General features: G+C 39.1%; 1 protein-coding gene and 1 pseudogene across 1 annotated transcript in view; one reads left to right on the top strand and one right to left on the bottom strand.

Moving 5' to 3' along the window:
- The window catches only part of Xkr6 (XK related 6), a 244,250-nt gene that overhangs the window by 42,165 nt on the left and 178,474 nt on the right, over positions 1-23,611 (top strand).
- The window catches only part of LOC124982127 (vacuolar protein sorting-associated protein 4B-like), an 82,704-nt pseudogene continuing 62,352 nt past the window's right edge, over positions 3,260-23,611 (bottom strand).

Raw genomic sequence — 23,611 nt, forward strand, 5'->3', positions numbered from 1 at the left:
CTTGGAGTATATATTTTGTCTCTGGTAAGTGGAGTTTGTTTCCTGATTTTCATATCCTGAGGTGCTTTCCTTCTCCATACCCCTCCACCGTGATGTTTGGCCTCACCTCAGGTCCAGAGCAGTGGAATTGGCTAGGGACTGATACTTCTAAAACTGTGAGCTCCCAAATAAATATTTCTCCTCCAAAATTGTTCTAATCAGGTTTTTTGGTCACAGTGGTGAAAAAGCTAAGACATTATACACATAAGATATATACTTAAGTGCTTCATTTTATTTGTACTTATTTATGAACTCTATTCTGTTTTTCCTGTCTGCTTGTTCTTACGCCAGCTTCCTTTCTTTAAAATGTTTAAAATTAGGGCTGGGGAGATAGCTCAGTTGGTAGAGTGCTTGCCTTGCAAGCACAAGGCCCTGGGTTCAATCCCCAGCACCACAAAAAAAAAAAAAAAAAATGTTTAAAATTAAAACTTTGTATTGAAATAAACATACATGCTGCAAAGTAGAACACACAAATGTAAATATATCTATTTAGCCTGGTAAATTTTGAAATTTATTTTTTACTTTTATTTTTCTGGCACTGGGGATCAAACCCAGAGCCTCATGTGTGCTAGGTAAATGTTTTTGGACAAAGTAATCACTCTTGTAACCAGCATCCAGATCAAGAATCCAGAAGCAGAGTGACCCTTTTAGGTACTGACATTGATCCTTCTCTTCCTATCCATCCAAGGGTGAACACTGATCCTGACTTCCAGCACTGTAGAAGAATTTTACCTATGTGTGAATTTTATATGAATGTGATCAGACATACTATGGTGTCTGATTTATCAAGTTCAGTATTGCTTTTAAGGTTTAGCCATCTTATAGGCAGTTCTTTCTCGTGTGTGTGTGCGCCGTCGTGTGAATGTATAATTTACTTACCTGTTCTACCACTGAGGGGCTGTTGGTTTGTCTGGGAATTAGGTATAGCCCTGACCATACTTGGATTTATCCTTTGATGACTGTATGTATGTACTTCTCTTGGGTCTGGTTCTAGGAGTAAAATTACTGTTATGTCTTGCTTTACTTTGATAAATCTTTCATCTATTTTAACAGTTTTATATTGGTTTATTATTCTTTCATGTTTTCTTTACTATTTTCTGTTTAACTTTCTTCTCTCTATCCCTTATGCATATTTTTTTCTGATCAGTTTTAGTAGATATCAGCAAACATATTTTAAAAGTCATTGTATCTACTTAAACTGGAAGATTACTTCACATCCTTGCTAACGTTTTTTTGTTTCATTTTGTTCATTCTTTTGGGTCTATAAAAATTCCATACTGTATTAGCATACCGATATGCTTGATTTCAAAATTTCTTGGTCAGTCCTATGTTTATTCATCAAAGGGAACTTTTAAGATCATTTTGATTTAGAATTTTGTTGAATTTAATACATTGGTGTGAACTGGCAGCTTTGCAATTTGGAGCCTTCTGATTGAGACTACAACTTGCTCTCCCACCCGCTCCCCCAGTTAATTTAAGGTGTCGTTGTGTCCCATAGTTGAGTTATGTGGTTCCTTTATGTAGGTACATTTTTTTACTAAGTGATTCATCATTGTTTTATGCTTTTATATTGTGAGTAGGTTTCTTTTCTTTTATCTTATAATTGGAATGAAAACCTTGATAAAGTGTATTCTTTAATGTGCTGGCATTGAGTATTCATCACTTTTCATAAATGAGATTGATGTGTCTTTCTGTTTTTGGTTTTTCTTTTTCAGTATGTTTACTATTCTTTGTAAAAAGGAATTGGCAAATTTTGTTTTTATCTGCTGACAGGAACATTTTAAATAGCTTTAGAATGATCTATTCCTTGACAACATAGAAAGATCACTAGTGAAATCATGTGAACTTGATTTGAGAAATGTAGTTCTGTGTTTTCTCTGTTCCTCAGTTTCTCAGTTCAGGGAATTAGTTATCCTGAAAACTGTATAAGGAAAGAATCAGACATTTGTCCTGACTTTCCTAAGTATACTCAGCAGCCAAGTAGTAGATGAGGACAAGCACCTTTTCATATATAGTTATCCCATTTACAAATGAGAACAAAATGACAGAATTCAAATATCACCATTTTACAACCTTTAATGAATGAATCCAGTCTAGGCATTGAGCATCAATAGCTAACATTATAAAATGTTGAAAACTGGACCATTGTCTTTTGATTAAAAAAAAAAAAAAGACTACAACATATAACTTTGCCGAAGGGATAAAACAGAAATCTGATCAAACATTTGGATTTGTCTGCCCATCTGCAAAAATTTCAGGAGGTGTGGGAGGTGCTGAATTACAGCAGCAGTACTGGAGAGAGACCTCCAGAGTAAGAGCTTAAAAACAGTCTAGAAAATGTGGGCAAAACTCAATTATAGTGTTTCGGAATATGTGCAGGAGTGACGAAACTGAAGAAAGGGAAAGAAGTAACTACTAGAAGAATCAGAAGAGTGGCTATTTTTGGAGGGAGGAAAGGGTCAGTGATTGGAATGGAACACTGGGCGAGTTTCTGATTGCCCGGTGTGATCTGGCTGCTGGCTACAAGGGCACTTTATATAATTACATTAAACCATTGTGTTAATATGTCAGGGCCATCAAAAAATTTACCACTGATCGAGGTTTTAAAAACAGACTTTTCACTTTTTCACAGTTCTGGAGGCTGGAAGTTTCAAGATCGATAAGAGAGAAAATCACAGACTATGGAGACAACTCTTTTTTCTTATTCCTTTTTATTTGTATGTTGTTTTTCTCTATAATCTTAATTTCTAAAATATTTTTTCCTTTAAGTTTTTCTTGAATTAAAAAATATCTGACTTCTTTCATGCATTTTATCATTTCAATATCTTTTGGCTTATTTTGAAATTATGTGTTTTTGGTAAGCATGTATTGTTGGGAATATTTGCTGTTTATTTTTTCTTCTCTGAGAACTTTGAATGGGGTACGATCTCAGCACTTTTTTCCTGCTGGCATTGAAACCCAGGGCCACGTGCATGCTATCCTGGTGTTCTGCCACTGAGCTGCAGCTCGACTCCTGATCTCAGGACTTCTGTTGCTCGTGTTTATGTGAAGTTAGTTTTCATCAGCTCTTAGGAGGCAAGGTCATATAATTCTTGGTTTTTGTTTGACTCTTCTGGAGCTCCTTCTCCCTTCTCTGGTGGTTTGCAGGGGCAGCTTGCCTTCTGAGAATTCCTGCCCGCCTCCCATTCCTCGTCACTGTTTTGCTCCACTTTGATTCCCCTCACAGCACTCGCTCCTCACTGTGGGGCCCTGCCTGCAGGGGGAGCCCCAGAAGTCAGTTTCCAGAGTTTGTAGAGGCCCTGCTGACCCACCCCGCAGCCTGCATTCCCCAGCTCTGCACGTGGACTCAGTCCCTCCCAGTGGCAGCTGCTTTTCAGAAAATGGTCCACTGTGCCTTCCAGTGAGTACCTGAGGCTGTCAGAAGCCATCAGACATGTGGTCCTGTTCTTTCTTCAGGATCAGTGGCTACTGGTAGTTTCTTCCTACCTTTTTGTGCTTTTAGTCCTGAGAATTTTTGTTTTAGATTTATATCAGAAATGATGACTGCAAGTGTTTTGATTTTCTTATCTGGTTGGTTGGTATATCTCACTTAGAGTAAATTATAATTTTCTGTACAGAAGTATTTTTGTCCCATTTCACAGAGATAAGAATCTACTTCTATAAAATAATAGCTCTGTCATGAAATCCAGGAGAATAAAATTGCCTGTTAAAGCTTCACAATTTGCATTAAATATTAAAGGTTAATAGTTATATTGTGAAATTATCATAGTGTGTTAGAGAACTAATAACTAATTAATTGCTTTTTTTAATCACTAAGAAGTAACTGATAATTATTCAGAATGTGGCAGGTAGCTGAGTATTATGTTAGTATGTTATTGAAAAATCTCATCTTGAGGTCAGTTGTTATTACATGTTAATGAAATGTTACAGATCTGACAGTGTAAAGAAAGGCCTCTGACTTTGGAACATAAATTGCTTATTTTATATAGTTTTGCCTAGTGAATATAGAACTTGTCAAGTAAAATTAGCCATTTTGTGAAAATTCAGGCGACTGGAAATTTAATCATCCTTCCTGCAGTATCAGTTGTAGTCTCCCCATTTTCACCAGCTTGAAGACCTCCTGGATTCCAAGAGTGTTTTGATTTTAATTTGTGTGTGTGTTTTAAAACTGCCTGCTTCCTTCTTCAATAGAACTTCTAAAACTCAGGAAAGAGTTAATAAATGGGATGGCATCAAATTAAAAAGCGTCTGCACAATAAAGAAAACAGTTAAGAATGGGAAGAGAGACCCTACAGAATGGGAGAAAAATCTTTGTTAGCTGCTCCTCTGACAGAGGATTAATATCCAGAATATAAAAAGAATTAAAAAAAAGTCAAAAAACTAATAACTCAATAAATGGACAAATGAACTAAATGGAAACTTCTCCAAAGAAGAAAAACAAATGTCTAACAAATACATGAAAAAATGTTCAACATTTTTAGCAATTAGGGAAATGCTAATCAAAACTACGTTAAGATTTCATCTCACTTGAGTTAGAATGGCAGCCATCAAGAATACAAATAATTATAAATGCTGAAGAAAATGTGAATTAAAAAGAATGCTTTAAAACTGTTGGTAGGATTGTAAATTAATACAGTCACATGGAAATCGGTATGGAGGTTCCTCAAAAGACTAGGAATGTAACCACCATATAGTCATACCACTTCTCAATATTTATCCTAAAGAATTGAAATCAACATATACGATAGGAATACATGTATACCGGTGTTTGTAGCAGCACAATTCCCTATAGCTAAATTATGCAACCAGCCTAGGTATCTGTCAGTGGATGAAGGGATAAAGAAAATGTGGCATATATACATAGTGGAGTTTTATTCAGCCATAAAGAAGAAGGAAAATGAATGGAGCTTGAGAACTTTAAGTGAAATAAGCCAGTCTCAGAAAGCAAAGGGTTGTATGTTTTCTCTTGTATGTGGAAGTTAGGAAAAAGGAAAAGAAAGGTGGTGGTGGTGGGCATCTCATGAAAGTTGAAGGGAGACCAGTAGAGTAGGAGGGAAAGGGATCAGTGAGCAGAGGAGAGGAGGGAAGGTGAACTACTGGGGAATGATATTGTTACGTCTTGTGCATGTACCGACGGACGTGTGACAGCATATCCCACTGTTACACATAATTATAATGCTCCAAAGGACAAGAAATACCCTTTCCAGGGTGACCCCCCCCCAACCCTCCTGAAATCTGCTTCCTCTGTCTAGGCCCACCTCCCAGTAGTCCATTCATTGAATTGATTCACTGATGGGGTCAGAGCCTTCATGATTGAATCACTCTGACAAAAATCAGCCTCTGTGAACACATGAGACCTTGGGGGACATCACAGATCCAAACCATAACACTACTTGTTCATTTTAAAAGGAGGCAGGGGTTGCTGACTGTTTCAGTAAAGCATTAGAGAAATCAGGCTTAGTGGGTCTACTGTAGGTCAAGGGAGAGTTGTAACAAGAAATAGGATTTTGGACTTGAGTCTTACTTTTTAATTAGTTTGTTAATATGCCAGTCTTTTCCCAGTTTTTCCTTGTTTGCCTTAATTAAGGATTCTAGAATTCTGGTGCAGTTCAGAAAGACTGAAGTTTACAGGGAGATGGGAAAGAGAAAAGAGACAAAGGGGACTCAGAGCTAACTTGCTTTCTTATTTCTTTAGTTTAACACCTTATTAAGCAAAATCTGTGCTGCTGGTGCTTCATCTGTACTTTGTTCACATTACTGGGTGGTGTATTTCCATTCAATGTTTCCCTAGTTTGTTTATTCTAAAAGAACAGGTGCTAGAGAGAACTTTTCCCTGTTCCCCTCTTTTTCCAGAAAACTAAGGGTGGTAGAGATAGTGTAGCTGTATACCTGACTTTCTCATGTGATGACCTAGCAGAAACGTAGTCTCAGATAAGACCATGTTTGTGAAGCCTTAAGACTGAGGAATACCATCTACGTTTGAGAGATGAATTCCTCCTAATAACTCTTCTGGCTAGAATATGCAGATGAAGAAAGATTTCTGCTATTCTTGGAACCTTATGCTTTTCAAAATTTTTTTCCTTTCTCTTTCTTGTCATACATACTGGTTTTGTGTGTATGTATGTATCCTGGTTTCAGAAATACCAGAGAGGAAAGTGGGGACAGTTAAGAAACAGTCCTTTTTTTATTCTTAAGTTGCACTCACATTTAGGTCTGTTCTGATGTGGTATCCTCTACCATGTTTTCCCTCCTAAGTGAGAACATTTGGTACTGTTCTATTTAAGTGTTAATGATTTTTTCTTTTAGAAGAATCCATATGGTCATTGTAAATTTAGACTATTACAAATATGCAAGAAGAGAATGACGAGAGAGAGCCGTGACCACACTGTGCAGAGATGTCCCCTGTGAGTTGTCTTTGTCACTTTGAACTGTTATAACAAAAACACCATAGGCTGGGCAGCAGAAATTCATTCTTCATAGTTGTAAAGTCTGAGAAGTCTTAAGATGAAGGTGTTGGCCACTTTGGTTCCTAGTGAGGGCCTGTCCTGGTTGGTGTAGGATCACCCTCTTGCTTTCTTCCCATGGTAGAGAGTGAGATCCCTTCCTCCTTTGTATCCAGGGGGCTCATTCCCCTTCATGGGGCTCTAGCCTCAGGACCACATTACCTTCCAAGGACCCCTCTTCCAGGTGACATCCTATTAGGACTTAAACGTATGACTTTTGAGGGGACATAAGCTTTCAGACATAGGCTAAGAAGTAATTCAGGAAATCAGCATTTAAGCACCATACATAAATCTTTTTTTAAAATATTTTTTTACTTGTACATGGACACAGTATCTTTATTTTATTTATTTTTTTATGTGGTGCAGAGGATCAAACCCAGTGCCTCACACGTGCTAGGCAAGCTTTCTACCACTGAGCTACAACCCCAGGCCCCCCATGCATAAATCTTTTAATCATCTTCTTCCTTTTAAGAAAATGATCTTTTCAGTGACTTCCAGATGTGTTTGATGGTGGAAGACCAGGCTGCCTTGGGATTTAGGTTTTAAGAAAGAAAAAAATGGCAATTATTCATAAGGTACCATTCATCATGGCACTTTATAAATATTCTAATTCCATAGATAAAAGAATATATTGTCGTGTCCCTCGCCCGCAAGAAAGCACGACACAGGAATCTTCCTTCAGCAGTTTAATCAGGACCTTAATATTATAAAACCATGGTTTTTCTTCTTCTTTTTGAGCCGAATTCATACACTTTTATACTCTTGCAATAGCCAATCTACTCCTGCCACTTGGCCTATGTTCATAGGTGCTCCCACTTGCAACAGTTGGCTTAACCAAATATGGGCTTGTTTACCTAGAAAGCACTTCAAGAAACCAGCGCCATCTTATCATGGTGGTGAGGCGGCTCGCCACAATATATGTCTTAGAATAGTTAAAATACTGTAATTTTGAATTACATAAGTAATATACAAATCTAGTCTTGAAAATCATACCAGTCATATTTCTGTATTTTGGGTTTTAAAATGTACTTTTTAATGTTTCATCTAATTAAACTAAAAAGTTATTATCATTAAAAAGTTGAGAGCACATTTTTTCTATGAATATATTGACATGTAGTCTTTATCTTTTTAAATGAACAAAAATAAAAGTTTGTGACCCGTCTTTTTACTTTAACGGTATAATCAAGGGACCTCTTTGTATCAGTAAATCTCTTTCTATATGATTTTTCATGGTTACATAGCCTTTTATGTATTGTGGTTGGACTAGTTTAATTAGCTAATTTATTATTGGTTATAGAGAGTGTGTGCAGGGGGGAGAATATGACTTCACATAGTCTTTGTAAAATGTGGCACAAATTTTATATTTCCACTCAAAAAGGACCACACAATCCTCCATTTTACTTGTATTGGAATTTTTGTTTTCAATCTTCCTTTTTTTTTTAAATATAAAAACATTCCAGGAGCAGGTTTTTTGTGTTTCATTTTCTTAAAAATATATCAAATGAGGCTAGTGTTTTATTCCACACATTCATACCACACTCACTGTGCCTAGGGCCCAGAGAGAAATGTCAGTCAGAGGACATATAATTGTTTTCACTTGTAATAGTCACTGCCAAGTTGTCCAGCAGGGGATGAAGCCGCTCATTTCTCTACAACCTTATGTCTCTCAGTTTTAGATATTTTAACTTTTTCTAATGTTGGTCAAAGATACCAGCCTTTGTTCTCCAGGCCCTTTAGACATTGGGACAGTGGTACAAAAGGGAATAACCCACATGGACCAGCAATACCACACGTTTTCATCAATGCTGTGAGGAAGGTGCTTGAGGGCAGAGGAGAGCCCTGGAAGTGAACAGGGAAGCCATGGCCAAGGGGAGTCCCGGCACTCTTGATTTTTGATGAGAGTTCCCTAGATGGCCAGAAGCCAGGGCACAGTGGTGAAGGACAGCAGCAACAAGAGCTGAGGCACAGGCCCGACGGATGCTTTAGAGGAAGGAGAAGCCTCAGAAGGGGAAAAGACCAGATCCTGGGTGGCCTCATAGGCAAAGTCCTGGGGTTAAACTTTATGCCACAAGAGAGGGGAAGTCATTGCTGGGTTTAAAGTAGGAGGTGACACCACTGGATTAGGTCTGTAATATAAAGGAGGGCAGAGAACGTTGATTTAAGTTTTGGGTTTGGGGGTGTTTGTAAAAATGTCTTTGGGGATAACACTGGTCTTAACAGGATCAGGTTATTGGGGTACAGGAAGGGTTTTAGTCAGTGTGTTCCAGCTCCACCCTCTTTCCAAAGGAGGGGTTTGGCCCTGCCAGCTTGCTTTTCCCAGCAAAAATTGCTCTGTTCTTCCATATCCAGTTCATCGCTGAGTCTCTGCCTGTGCTGTGTTAGCATGCATTCCTTTTAGAATCTCTGTGGAGAGGTGTGTGAGGATGACTGAGAGAGCACCATCCTTTCAGCCGAGGGCCCACTCGGAGGAGTCCAACACGTTGAGGAGGAGGGGTGGATGGGGTCCTCAGTAGCCGATTTTAAAGGTACATTCACACACTTTGGCCCAAGTATCCTCCCACGTAGGTCCAAAATAAGGAGCAGTGATTTACTGCCCCGATGTGCCTAAAAACTCGCCTCTCACAAAGGAGGTACCCTGTGGGAAGTGGCACCAGATTTTTATTAATTCATTGAAAAATGTGATTGTATCTGTTTATAAACATAGCAATGACAGTACTTTCGTACTGATGCCTGAAAGCAGTTAAGCCTTTAATAAATGTGCATTTAAATTTCAATTCCTGGTACCCATCTGCACCCTCTCCCTTGTGCATTTGTATTTAAAGCCAATTATATTGCTATGTTTGTTTTGCAGTATAACTTGCAGCTAGTATTAATCTTCACTGACTTTGGATGTCACATGAATTTCTTTTCCTCATTTTTCTTACAGAAGTTTTGATCTCAAAAATTTCTAATTTACTTCTGACCATTTAACCCACATCTTTTTAAGTCTGACTCATGCATTTCTTTCAGGCATTTTCATTGGAAGATTGTTTTTTCCTTTTGCACATCTCGAGAAATATTACAGGTGAAGTGTTACTAATGAAAATCTTTCAAGGAAAAAGTGTAGGAAGGGACAAAACTAGTGTGAAGAGAGTAGAAGCTGAAGATTCGGTGGTTATCAGGTACGACAGCAGGTCCAGTAGGATCATAGTAGTTTGGTTGAGGGAACTCGGGCAGGCAGCAAGCTTGTGTTACTTGGCCAGTAGCTCTGCCACTCCCTGGTGACTGAGGAGCACTCATTTGGCTTGGGAGCATCTTGTTTCTGTCATTGATTACTTAATTTTACTAGATGAGTGTTTTTTCCAAGTGTGGTTCTGGCACCAGTAGCATTCTCATCACCTGAGAGAGAATGTGTTAGAAATGTGGATCCTCTGGCCCAGCTCTTCCTGCAGTGTCAGAATCTCCCAGGCCTGGGCACAACAGTGCTGAAATTGAGATCCACTGTATTAGAGCATAGAATGCAGAGAAAAAGTGGCTCTTTGGGTCAGTAGTGGGGAAAGTATATATGGCAGACCCCTGCCACTTAGCCTTGGTTTTGATTTCTGAAATTCCATTTAACTACAGCCAGCAGCAGTCCAGAAACACTAAGTGGAAAAATTAGAAATACACAATTTATAAGTTTTAAATTGTGTGCCATTCTGAGCAACATGATGAAATCTTTTATAACAGCATAATGTCATGTTTTTTTTATTTTGTTGTACCTAGCTTATAAATTAGACTTTATTATAGGCATGTATGTATGTATATATGTATTAATAGGAAAGCAGTATATGTAGGGCTCAGTACAGTCTGTGATTTTAGTTATTATGGGGGGTCCTGGAGTGTACTCCAGTGGATAATGGAGTATCCAGGGGCCATCAGCTATGAGGAAGACTACACTGGCTCCTACAGGGAAAGAGACTGGTAGGTAGCTAGTGGACAAGGATGAAGGGAAACCCTTGCTCTCTGTATCTCTTGTTTATCTTACTGAGTTTTATGTTACTAAATCATTCAAAAATATTTTTTGCAGTACTAAGATATTGAATCTGGGGCTCATGCATGCCAGGCAAGCGCCCTTCCAATGAGCCACACCCCAAAATAATTTTTAAAAATTATGTATACTTATATCATGAAATTTAACTATGCTTCTAAGGAATTTCCCTATTCAGCATCATAAATTTAAAAGACAGACTCAAGAAAACAATTTGTCATGCCTTCCATTTTAATTACCACTCTTTCTTGTATTGTTCATCTCCATTCCTAAATCCATCTTCCCCCCTTTCCCCACACTTTCACAGAGAAATTTAAAGAGGCATAATCCAGATTATAACTTAAAAGAAACAGGGGTCATTTGACTTGTCTGTGTGATAGACAAGTGAAGAGAAAGACTGGGAACCGTGAAGCTATAGAAAATGAAAAGCGCTCACTGAGCCAAACCTGAGCATCTAAATACTAAATTCAATACCGTGTCAAGTTTTTGGAATTTTTTTCTCATTGATATTATTGCCATGAGCAAGGATTACCACAGGAAGACAAAAAGTCCCCTTGAGACAGAATGTCTAAAACAGGGTACTCAATTATGTCACTACCTTTTGTATTAGATGTACTTACGTAGTGTGCGATGTCATGACATCAGTTTCTGGTTTGCTCAGAGTTCAGGTAGTCAAACTGCAGAATCTCCTGTCGGGGACGGAGCGAGCTGTTATCATTGCTGCAGTCAAGTGGAGTGTGTGGAAGACAGAAGTTCTGACCCGAGCGTGATTCCAGGACGTGTGTACACACCTGTGTGGAGAGACCCCCTTTCTGGCTTTGGGGTTAGTTCTCCCTGGGTTTGGGCACCCCCTAACTGGTGATAGAAGGCTCACAATCAGCACCATAGTCTGAAGGAGACAGATTTTGTGTTTTTGTTTTTGTTTTCTTGTTTTTTAAAAAGTTGTTTTAGTTGTGTATGGATACAATGCCTTTATTTATTCATATGTGGTGCTGCGAATCGAACCCAGTGCCTCACACATGCTAGGCAAGTGCTCTATCACTAAGCCACAACCCCAGCCCAGATTTTGTTTTTATATAGGGATTTTGGTGATAATCTTAAGGCCAAGTACCTAGAGCAGAGTTTGGCTGGAGCAGCTCTGGTATGCCTTTGATATAGTCAAAGTAGTGGAAAATGACAACCAGTTCCAAAGTAGCCAGAGGAGATTTTGTTCTTTGTGTAGGGGAGAAGTAGCCAGATCTTATTAGCCTCAGAGAGTAAACCTTAACTCCTTGACCCAAGAAGCCCAAGGAGATCATAGCACTTAGGGTCAGACTGTGAATGAACCTTCCTTTGTCATCTCAGTGCATTTGCGTAATCTCTGTGTATCACATCTGTCCTGGCTCTTGGCCCTGGTCCTAATGGATCCAAGGAGAGTGAATGAGTGTGGGAGACATTTCTCTTTAAAACCCACCACCCTATTCCATTGCTCTAGTGTGGGTACTGTGAAAAATGCTTATGCTTTGGGAACTTCAAAGTCCCAAACTTAGATCTTGACTGCAAAGTGAGAAACTGAAGTTCAGTTATTTGCTGAAAAGTATGTCACTTTGAAAGTATTAAAAAAAATTAAACTGTATACTGAGAGCAGACAGCCCAAATGTACATAGATATATAAGTAAAGTCAGCAGCTAGCAATTTTACTCTTCCTTAAATGCTAAGTGCTCTCTCATTCTAGAACTCAAAAGGATCTTGTCTTCCTAGGAGTGTATGTTTTGGATATATAATAAGATTACTTTTTCTTTGGCTTTAGAGAATTAATTTTAGTACTTCATTGTAAGACCATTTATGTGAGAAATGTGATAGTTTCCATTCATTCTGGAACAGAGAATTCAGATCAGCACTTGAGCTCTGAACCTCACATATCCCTTGTCCTTCCTCCTGTTATTTATCAAGGAGATGAAGTCCCTCTGCCCCCAAGTATACTTTGAATTGTTTTCATGTACTTTTTGTGAACTGGAAGAAAGCAGAAAGGATCATCCTTAAGAGATAGGTAATTTACCTGGATAGAAAACACTTTTCTGCCCCATTTCCCTGCTCTTCCCACCTTGATTTATTAGATGCAAATGCCAAATCCCCAAAGCATAGATTCAGAATGAATTAAAATTTAGTTAGAGCAAAAATGTTATATCTCAGTTATATAGTATTTAACACTAACTGTATGACAAATTTTAAGAAGTGTCTTAGCAGTGTGTGGTACTTTATGATTGTTCATGTCCCACCATTTGCTTCTTAGAAGTAGTTACTGACTGGAAGTTTGGGCTTGTAGTGACCTTCTTGTGCTGGTAGAAAGCAGCTGCATTGTTGGATAGCACGTAGAGTCAGGGTGTGCTGCTTAAGAAGTGTTTAGGAATAAGGTTTTTTTTTTTTTGGGTGCTGCGGACTGAACCCAGGGCCTTGTGCTTACAAGGCAAGCACTCTACCGACTGAGCTATCTCCCCAGCCCCCAGGAATAAGGTTTTTTAAAAAGTGCCATCAGTGGAACAATGACTGCAGTGATAAACCTTTTAAATTTTACACCATGAGTATTTTTCCACAGAAAGAAAAGGGCCTCCCTTCCCCTCCACCACTGGGGATTCAGCCCAGCAGCACTCTTACCACTAAGCTACATCTTCAGCCCAAGTCTTTTGGGGTGAAATTCACATAACAAAATGCACCATTTAAAATGAACAACTCTTGGCATTTAGTACATTAAAAATGTCGAGCAGCCATCACCTCTGCTAGTTCCAGAATGTTTTCATCACCCTGAAAACAAACCCAGACCTGTTGAGCAAATGTTTCCATTTCCCTTTCTTTCCAGGCCCTGGCAACCACCAATTTGCGTTCTGTTCTACAGATTTACCTGTTCTGAAAAGTTCATATAAATGTGACCTTTTGCGTCTGACTTCCTTGACCTAGCACGTTTCCTAGGTTACCCATCTGGTAGCATGTGTGATGCTTCATTCTTTCACAGCTGAACACAGTTCATTGTATGGACATACTGCAGTTTGCTTACCTGATCATCCATTGAATGTTTGAACCTCTTGTCCCTTTTGCCTTTTGTGAATAATGCTGCTGTGGACAAGCAGCTACACGTACCTCCCTGTCACAGAACAGTTCTGCCCTTGGTATTTACCCAGTAACACCGGATACCCATGAAAGCAATGTTTCTAGTAGTTTTGGTCATAACAGACCTAGTGACCCTTCTATGCTAACTCAGTGCCCTTGCACCGCCTCTGTGTACGTACACATCCTTGTTCTTCTCCCTAATCCTGATGAATCCAAGAAGGGTGAATTGGTACAGGAAAGGAAGCCTGAATTTCCCTTCACAAACCCACCACCCTACCCCATTGCTATTCCAAAATTGGAAGTATTTATCTTGATGGGAGTCTTGGTTACGTGGCGTGTATACTCATTTCATTGAAACGTAAGATCTGTTTAATTTCATTATTTGCAAATTTTATCGCAGTTTAAAAGAGAAAATAGAGCAAACTGTGTTAGCTTAGTGTTTAAAAGAAAAATTCTGGTTACTGTATTAGACGGCCTGGGAGAACAAGGATAGAAGGAAATTAGTTAGCAGTACCCTCAGGTGGGAGTTGATGGATGGTGGCTCAGCTCAGATGGTGATGCTGGGAGTCGTAAGAGGCCCTCAGATTCTGGGTATGGCTCGAAGGTAGTGCTGATGTAGTGAGCTGGTGGACACGATGGTTGACTGACGCATACGGAGAATGTGAAGGAAGATGGGTTGTAAAGGATGATGCCAAGATTTTTGATGGGGGTGGGATTGCTGTTTAATGAATTGACAAAGACTGTCAGAAGCAGGTTTGTAGGGAGGGTAAGGAATTTGGTTTTGGATATGCAGAGACACCTGTTCAACATCTACCAGGTGAGAAGACCCCAGCAAAGGGCAGAGAGAAACCCTGACCAGTGGGAGAGAAGGAAGACCAGAATTAATATGGTTTGCCTGTTTCCTGTTGTTGGTTTGTGTTTTTTTTTTAGTTGTAGATCAACATAATACCTTTATTTTACTTATGAATTTTTTTATGGTGCTGAGGGTTGAACCAGTGCCTCATGCATGCTAGGCAAGCACTCTACCACTGAGCCACACCAGACCCCTGTTTCCTGTTTTTAATAAAAAGGGCTCAGTGAAATGTTTAGATACTTGTACTAACTTCCTTTAGCTAATTTCTTGTTTCTTGAATTTGTTCCATATTAATTAGTACAGCTTCAAGAACTTTAGTGATTACTTTTATATTTTTTCCTCCATTAATAAAACACCATTTTATGTGAACACTGAAACAGAAAATGTAGCCTAATTTTAATGTGACCTATGATGGAAATAGCCACATCCTTAGTTAACATCATTGAAGTTTGAAGATAAAATTAAAAGGTTTCAACAAATTTAAGATAAATAGCATAAAATCAGTGATAGTTCCGTTGTGGACAGAATAAGGGTCCCCATCTCCAGAACCTGTAAATATGTTACTCAGTGTTGCAAAAGGGACTTTGTAGACGTGATTAAGGTTTTTGTGATATAAGTGATTATCTGGGAGGGCACAGTGTAAACACAACGGGCCTCATAAGTGACAGAAACCTTCTGACATCCAGAACTCTTAAGATAATAGATTTGTTATTTTAAGCCCCTAATGAGTTTTGTGGTAATTTGTTAACAGCAACAATAGTGAATCTAATACTGAAGTTTAGAAAAGATAAAACTTGTTGAAAATCACAGAATTAGAAAACAGTGTGGTAGAGTGTAGCCTTGAGCGCTACAAAAGTGGCTCCAGGGCCTGTCCAGCAGAAGAACTTCAGGCCAGCTGACCTTGACCAGGCCTGGTGGATTGTCTCACGTCTCATGAAGAAGTGGAACTGTCGGCAGGGCAGTTGGTTAGTTGCCTCATGCAATTGAGGTGGCTTTTAAGTGTTTGTTCAAGTGCCTGTTAGACCCTGTCTAGTACTCTGTTGTATTGGGGTCTAATTCTGTTGTAGGAAACCCTGATGCTGTTGAATATATTTTAATTAATTAATTTATTCTTTTGGGGTGGTACTGGTGATTGAGCCCATAGGGTCTTAATCACTGAGTCATATCCCCAGCCCTTTATTATATTTTATTTAGAGACTGAGTCTCACTGCATTGCTTAGGGCCTTGCTAAGTTGCTAGGCTGGCTTTGAACTCGAGATCCTCCAGAGCTGGTGTAATTACAGGCTTGCACCACCATGCCTGGCTGTTGAAAGTTGACTGCTAGGCCCCCTGAAAGAACGTCTGATTATGATTTGTCTTCCTTTATAGCATGCCTGTGTGGAAAGAGTACCCTGAACAAATGAGTCCACTCTCTGGTTCCCTGTATCAGTTTCCAACAGGGTTTGTCTTGTGGGGAGGGGTGCTCCTTGGCTTCTGGACCCTGATGTTTTTTTCAGTTCCCTCTGCTGTTAGAGCTTGCCCTAAACATTGTTCCATCTACTTTCTGGTTTTAGTCCATTGAAGACACTTGATCCCACAGGTGGTTTGCTCAATATCCTTTAGGGATCATTTTGCTGACCCTGTGAAGAGTAGTCTCTGGACCTTGGAAGCTCAACGAGTGACTGCAATCTTAAAAGGCCTCCTGTAAGACACGCTTATTTGTTTTTAGGAGACATGCCCCTGCTCGGCAAAAACTGAGAAATAAACATGAATGAGCTTTTCTAAGTTTGAATTTCTATCATTGAAACCAGGAGAATGGCAGAGACATTAGGTTTTAGAACTTAAAAAATTAAAAAAAAATTTAAGACCTGGATAAGTTGGAGAGATAGGCCAACATTTCGTAGTGAAATAGAGCATAACTGAAAATGTAGAGTTTTGTACTTTTATTGTCTATCACACACGCACACACACAAGCCAAAGTATAGCTTGTCAGACTCAACAGATACTCACAAGAAAGACAACTATATAATTGCCAACAAGTTTATTGTGAGTCTCCAGAAGTATAGTACCATAGAAGCAACATAGGGTTAGGTTGCACACTGGAAATATTAGTGTTGTACTTGGTACTAAACATTTAAAAAGATCCTGGACATTTTGTGTGTGTGTGGGGGGGGAGGTTGGTGAGCCAAAGGGTGCTCTGGATGGTAAAGCATGCAGATACAGAGATGTAGAACTACAGTAGACAAAAAGGATATGTGTGTATGTGTGTGTGATATGGGGGATTTAACCCAGGGGTGCTGTACCATTGAGCTATATTTCCAGCCCTTTAAAAACTTTTAAATTTGGGCTGTGGTTGTAACTCAGTGGTAGAGCGCTTGCATGTGTGAGGCACTGAATTTGATCTTCAGCATCACATAAAAATAAATAAGTAAATAAACAAAATAAAGGCATTGTGTCCATTTATAAATAAATACATAAATCAATAATTTAGATTTAAGACAGGTTATTGCTAAGTTGCTGAGCCTGTCCTTGAACTTACTATCCTCCTGCCTGAACATCCTGAGTAGCTGGGATTTAGCAAAAAGAGGAATATTTAACCCGGAAAAGAATTTAGGGTTAAGGAAGGAAACACAGTAGCCTTTTGCATGTACAGAATTTGGAGTATAACAAGGGAATAGGGATTTCTCTCACTAGATCTAAAGATCAGATTGAGTATCATCAGATACTTGAAAGAAAGAAGAAATTACTGAAAGACAAGGTTTTCATTTCATATGCTCGCTGCAAACATTGGTCACTTGTTTGTCCCTCTCTGCCCCCTCCTTCCTCCTATGGGACCTTGATTTTATAATCTGCCTTCCCAATACAATGTTGTCTTTCAAGAGAGGCTCACTCTTGGTAGTGGTAGGCGAGGTGAGATAGCAAATCATGATTGATGCCAACCAATCTGGAGGGACCCATTTTCCTTACCAGCTGTACCTCTGGCCAGTGAGAAATTTTCTTAGTTCGTTTTCTGTGGTTGCAACACAATACCTGAAACTACTATATACTTTAAAGAGCATAGTGCTGACATCGGCTAGGATTCTTGTAAGCGTGTCATGCTGCACCATATTAGGGTGGAAGAGCAGAAGGAAGTGAGTGCAGGTAGAAGAGCACATGTCGGAGAGTTTGGATGGAGAGGCTGACCTGCTTCCTAACCTGCCGTTGCAGCAAGCACTAGTGCAGTCTCAGGAAGAGACGTTACTCCCTTATTAGCTTTTGACCCCAATCTCTTCTTAATGGTCCTGCTGCTTCTCAGCACCATAACAGTGGGGTCCAAGCCTCAGCATGAGTCTTTCTGGGAACAAGCTGTCTTCCTATTATAGTGGACATGTATCAGAGGCCTTTTGTGGAAAAGTATTGCCTCCAATAAAAAGACTCAAGAAGAAACGATCTTTCTCTAGACATTGTTGTGTCTGCATGTGAAGTGTGGAGTGATGGGAGCCATCTTAAAACTCTGAAGATTGCTAAACCATAAGCTGATGGCAGAGCAAAAAGAACAACCCAGGCTCTTGGTGATGATGTTGACCATTTGGTGATGCCCGACTTAGGAACTTATTATTGAAAAGTAGGAAACAAGTGAGTTGGCCTTCTCTTGAAGTCATTAATGCATTGTGATACTGTTCATTTGCCCTAAATTATATAGTACCATTATGATTTCTACCAGAGTGACTCTAAAATGGAAAAGATTGTCTTCTAAGGAAGCAATCTCTGTCTTTCGAGATATTAGTCAAAATTTAGCTGGGCGCAATGGCACATGTCTGTGAGCCCAACTGTTCAGGAGGCTGAGGCAGGAGGATCGTTAGTTTAAAGCCAACCTCAGCAAAAGTGACGTACTAAGCAACTCAGTGAGACTCTGTCTCTAAATAAAATACAAAATAAGTATGGGGACGTGGCTCAGTGGTTGAGTGCCCCTGAGTTCAATCCCTGGTTACCCTCCTCCCCCAATTGAATGAACACTTGGTGACTTGGGATTCCAGCACTGGGGAAATTTTGGAGCAGATGACTTAGACCTTTGTCACTAGAAGATTCAGTCTTTTGCCATTTTAAAAGCACAGTAATGAAGTGATACACGGTTGAGACGTGAAAGGAGCTAGATGCACTTAGCATTCCACTTTGAGTCTTCTTTGCTCTCCAAGGATCATGACTCCATTGAAGGATGGCTGTGGAGCTCGACTTAAGTGTCCCATCTTCCTTTCTCTGGGTATGCCAGCTCTTGCTTTATCATTTTCAGAGAGAAGGAGAGAGGAAATAATTGTTTTGATATAATGTTCTTTTCAGTTGTTAAGATGCATTGATGTATGGAAAGAAAAGTGCATTGTGATGTCAGGTATTTTGTTGTATTGCAGAAACTTAAATATCGTTTTGGCTTAGTTTTTACTTTTGGAAAATGGAGTATTTACCAGAGTCATTAATAGTGGATGTTGTAGGGACACAATGAAATGATAATATTTTGAAAAATAATAATAGCAGCAGGCGCTTGTTAGAATTTGTGCTATTTGAGTCCCTAAGTTGGAACATTATTAATAGTGGCATTAAAGTAAGGAGTTTAGTATCAAATTGATGTCTCTTTACCCTTTGAATTTCGGGATGAAAATGAGAAGGTAAACAGGCTGAGTATCCTTTATCCAAAATTCTTGGTATCAGATGTGTTTTCACATTTTGGAGTGTTTTTGATTTCGGGATATTTGCATAGGTTTTATCAGTTGAGTATTTCTAATTCTAAAATCTGAAATACCACAAAATCTGAAACTTTTGTGCTTTGTGTCAGTGCTCACAGTGTTTTGGATTTTGAAATATTTCAAATTTCAGACTTTGGGGTTTGGGATATTCCAAGGAACATTTAAAAAATTTAATGTTCATTTATGACAATTTAAGAAAGAACGATGTCTTGGGGAGGCTATGGCAGGATGATCGCAAGTTCAAAGCTAGCCTCAGCATTTTAACATGGGCCACACAAGCAACTTAGCAAGACCCCGTGTGGCCCAATGATTAAGAACCCTTGGTACCAGAACCAAACCAAATCCCCAAACCAGAATGAGATGCAAATTAGTATTTTATATGAATAAGTATTTTTAATTTGTTCAAAGTAAATTTTTTTATTGACCTTATAAAATGAGTGGGTTCTTTGTGTTTTTTGCTTTTAAATTAGGGATCAGACTCAGAGGCATTTAACCACTGAGTCACATTCCCATCCCATTTAATTTTGTATTTTGACACAGGATCTCATGAAGGTTGCTTAGGGCCTTGCTAAGTTGCTGAGTCTGGCTTTGAACTTTGGATTCTCCTGCCTCAGTCTCCTGAACCTCTGGAATTACAGGCATGTGCCACTGCATCTGACAAAATTAGCAAAATCATCAGATTGTTTTTCAGGCCTGTGATTTCCATTTAATATCAATAAAAACATAGTACAGAAAACTCAAAGACCACCATATAGCATAATACCTAAAATGTGCAAATATATTTTAAAATACAGGTTACTGTAGAATTTACAAGATAGAACTTTAAAATAATTAAGGAATCTCCTTCATTCTAGCTAACTTAATAAACTTTTTCAGATATAGCCAATGCAGCTATGCAAGGTACAACTTGGTGTATAACACATCCTCAGATTATTTATTGAAGATACTAAAATAATATAGTCATGTTTATATTTTACTATTAAATGAGACATCATTTCTAAAACTTTCGTAAAGTATTACACTGAAAATACATGTGGCCAGGACAGATTGTTCCCTGAGACACAGACACACACCCCCTCCTCCCTAGACACACAGAGGAAACTTCCCATAATCCAAAGGGAAGCCGTTTTCTTATTAGCAATGTTTCCCATTACAGTATATGACACTTATTTTAAAAATTCATACTTACCAACTGTTCGGTCAATCTTGCTGAAAAAAAAACACTGAAATAGTTTTCTTCTTCAAGGTAAAGATAGTGCTTAATTTAGAAAGTCCTTCTCTTGAGATTGCACAGTGAAAGGTATCACTTTGTTAAATATAAAAGCTTGCTGCCCTTAAAGAAATTAGACCTACCCAGAAAAAAAAAAAATCAATCTATTATAAATCAATATGAGCACTGGCCATATTACAGTTTGGAATCTTTCTAAACCAACCACAGTACTCTTGTTTTACTGACCATTCCTGAGAGTAAAGAGTCTATCATTTAAAATTTTTTAGTATAGTAAATAAATTTTACACTAAGGAGAGTGTTTAAGATTTTCTTTTCAAAATGTAAAACCTTATTTTATTTTAGCAGAAAGAAAATTATAAATGCTTTTCATAAAGACTACCCACTCAAAAAATTTGAAAATATTTGTACATCTGTAAGTGTTAAATATTCTTTACTGGGTAATTTTTTTTTTGTTTTTATGTTAGTCACACATTGCTCATTTCCTTACAATGCTGTTATCTTAAAATTTTTGTTAGATCATTTACTAGATAATGGAGGAAAAATACATTTTAAAACTTAAAGGAACTCTGAAGTGAGATGTAGAAAATTATCCAGGGATGGGCTGGTGTTGTGGCTCAGTGGTAGAGCGCTTACCTGGCATGTGTGGGCACTGGGCTCTATTCTCAGCACCACATAAAAAAGATTAAGATATTGTGTCCGTCTACAACTAAAAATATTTTTTAAAAAAATTATCCAGGGTCGTCCATTCATGTCGTTTCGTGGCACTGGGATCCCGGAGAGCAGGGTTTTAGAGATCATCTGTGATGTCAGAATCAGCTCAGGTGGGTCCACAGACTTTTTTTCCTCTAACTGGCTGTCCCTACAGTGATAGCATCATGAGGCCCCTGAAGAACCACCAGTTTTCTTCCCAGGTTCTCGGGAGTCTGCTTCTGTTAGGTGTCCTGAGTGCGTCTGAGTGCAGTTTAAACATTGCTGCCCAGGCAAGCATGGTGACATGTGTCTGTAATCCCAGCAGCTCCTGAAATCCTAACAACTCAGGAGGTTGAGGCAGCAGGATTAAGTTCAAGGCCAGCCTCGGCAATTGAGCGAGGGCCTGAGCAACTCAGAGCCTGTCTCAAAGTAAAAAAATAAAAGGGTTGGGGATGTACCTCGGTGGTAAAGTTCCCCCGGGTTCAGTCCCCAGTACCAAAACAAAACAAAAAACAAAAGCATTGCTGCATAGGCATAGTCTTGTAGCAAAGGAGCATAGATCTGTTTCTCAAATGTTCACCCAATGGCGTAATCTAGAACCCAGCGTATATTTGTAGCTCTCAGAACCTTTTTTCCATCGTTGTCCACACCTATTCCTGAAGTTTGAGTTAGGAAGTCTACCTAAATTCTCTGTGCGGCTTCATTTTGACTTCTTGAAATGCACAGAGGTCCATTTCATCAGTGAAGTAGTGGAAGTCTTGTCTCTGGCAAGTTGGAGTAAGTTATTCAAGAGGTTTTCACTTTCGCATAGCCACAAAGAAAAAAGGTCAGAGGAAGATAATGAACAAAATGTTGAGTTGTTTGCTTCTGTTGCTATAGTTATGCCTAAATAGCATTTTCCTGTTCTTGGTGACTCAACATAATACAGTTTCTTTCCGTAGTGCCCTGTTGCCCATATAACAATGAGGAGATTTAATAGCAATTTCACAGCCTCTTTGAGTGCTTATTTGGCTTGTTAAAGACCAGCAGTATTGCTCCCTTTTACATTCGGTTGCTTTATAACAATGGCATCTTGAAGTGGATTCTGTAATTTGTTTCAGGATCACCAGGTTCTCCTTCCCCATCACTGTCAGTCATCATCAGCTGGACTTGATTGTCCCTGTTGCACTGGTTTCCTGGTTTTCTCTGGCTCTCCTTCAGATGTTCCTTTAGTTGTTCTGCTCTGTCAAGAAATTCTGTGCACTCTGCCCTGATACTTTGTTTGGCTTTATTACCTGGTACTTGTTATTTAACTACATGGAGAGAATAGGGCCTTCCTCAGAGTTCCAGCTTTGTCGTTTTGTGTTGCTTTGCTTGCAAGATCCGTTGTTTTTTGGAGACTGGATCCAATGAATGCAGTGGTAGAAACCCAAGAAGGGTCCTTGGGGATGGAGGAGGATTGAGGAGAGCCCACAGCAGTCCAATGGCACCCAGTTACAGCCACAAACCTCAGGAGGTTGCTGTCTCTCTTGTACTGAGCAATGGCTTCTGTTGCAGAATTTATAAAACAGCACTGAATCACACCAGCTGGGAACCTCCTCCAGGCAGACATCAGATTTAAGTCATCCTCACTGTTTCGTGTCTTAACGTTGTTTTGTTTTATGTTAGAAATAAGGCAGAAAGTTTTAAGTTAAAGTTTCAGTTCCTAAAGTGGCCCGGATGTGCACAGCATGGGAATCAGGGAATGTTTTCAATGTAGTGTCGTGAAACTTGCTTGAAAACTTATATTGAAGTGTCCATAGTTTTCTTTCTAATAAAGCTTCTTTGGCTTAAGCTATCAGGAAAATAAATTAATATAGGTAGTTAAAAAATGGCAGTTTTGTGTTGAATGCTATCACAACATTTTGGAGGTTGGGAGATGAACTCAAAAGTAGACAGATGTGTTGTCTGGAATATGGCATAGCTGGGAATTTTGTGGGCGGCTTTTTTTAACTTTCTAGTGTTCAACTTTAACTCTCCCAGGACTCATTCCATTAGGAAACTTTCTGCTTTCTAACCCCAGGTTTCTCCATCTCTTTCTCTAGTAATAACCCATCTTCCCTCTCTTTTAAACCACGGTTAACCCTGAGCAGTTAGTGAATAGGGAAGAATTTGTCTTTGGCATCTCCTGTCTCTCTCTGTCAGGCATTTCAGATCTGACATATAGGGTTCTTGTCATCAATATGGAGCCATATCGATCTTCCCTGGTTAGTGACAAACTCTAGAACATCTTCATTATGACCCTGCAACAAAACTTAGCAGTTCTGTTTCCTGCCTAAGTAAGTGCCCATCTGTTCTGGTAGTTAATCTTGTACTCAACCACAGAATTGTGTTTTTAAGATCTTAATGCAGTTATCCTTTTCCCTGCTCTTGATCTAAAAGTATATCCTCCAGGAGCTCCCAGGCAAATCTGAGGACATAGTAGGACCTTGCTGGGTCTGGGTGCCCACGGACTCTGTGAAGCCCTCCTCTATACTCAGGAACGAC

The sequence above is a fragment of the Sciurus carolinensis genome, chromosome 4 (genome assembly GCF_902686445.1).
Source record: "Sciurus carolinensis chromosome 4, mSciCar1.2, whole genome shotgun sequence".
Lineage (NCBI taxonomy): Eukaryota > Metazoa > Chordata > Mammalia > Rodentia > Sciuridae > Sciurus > Sciurus carolinensis.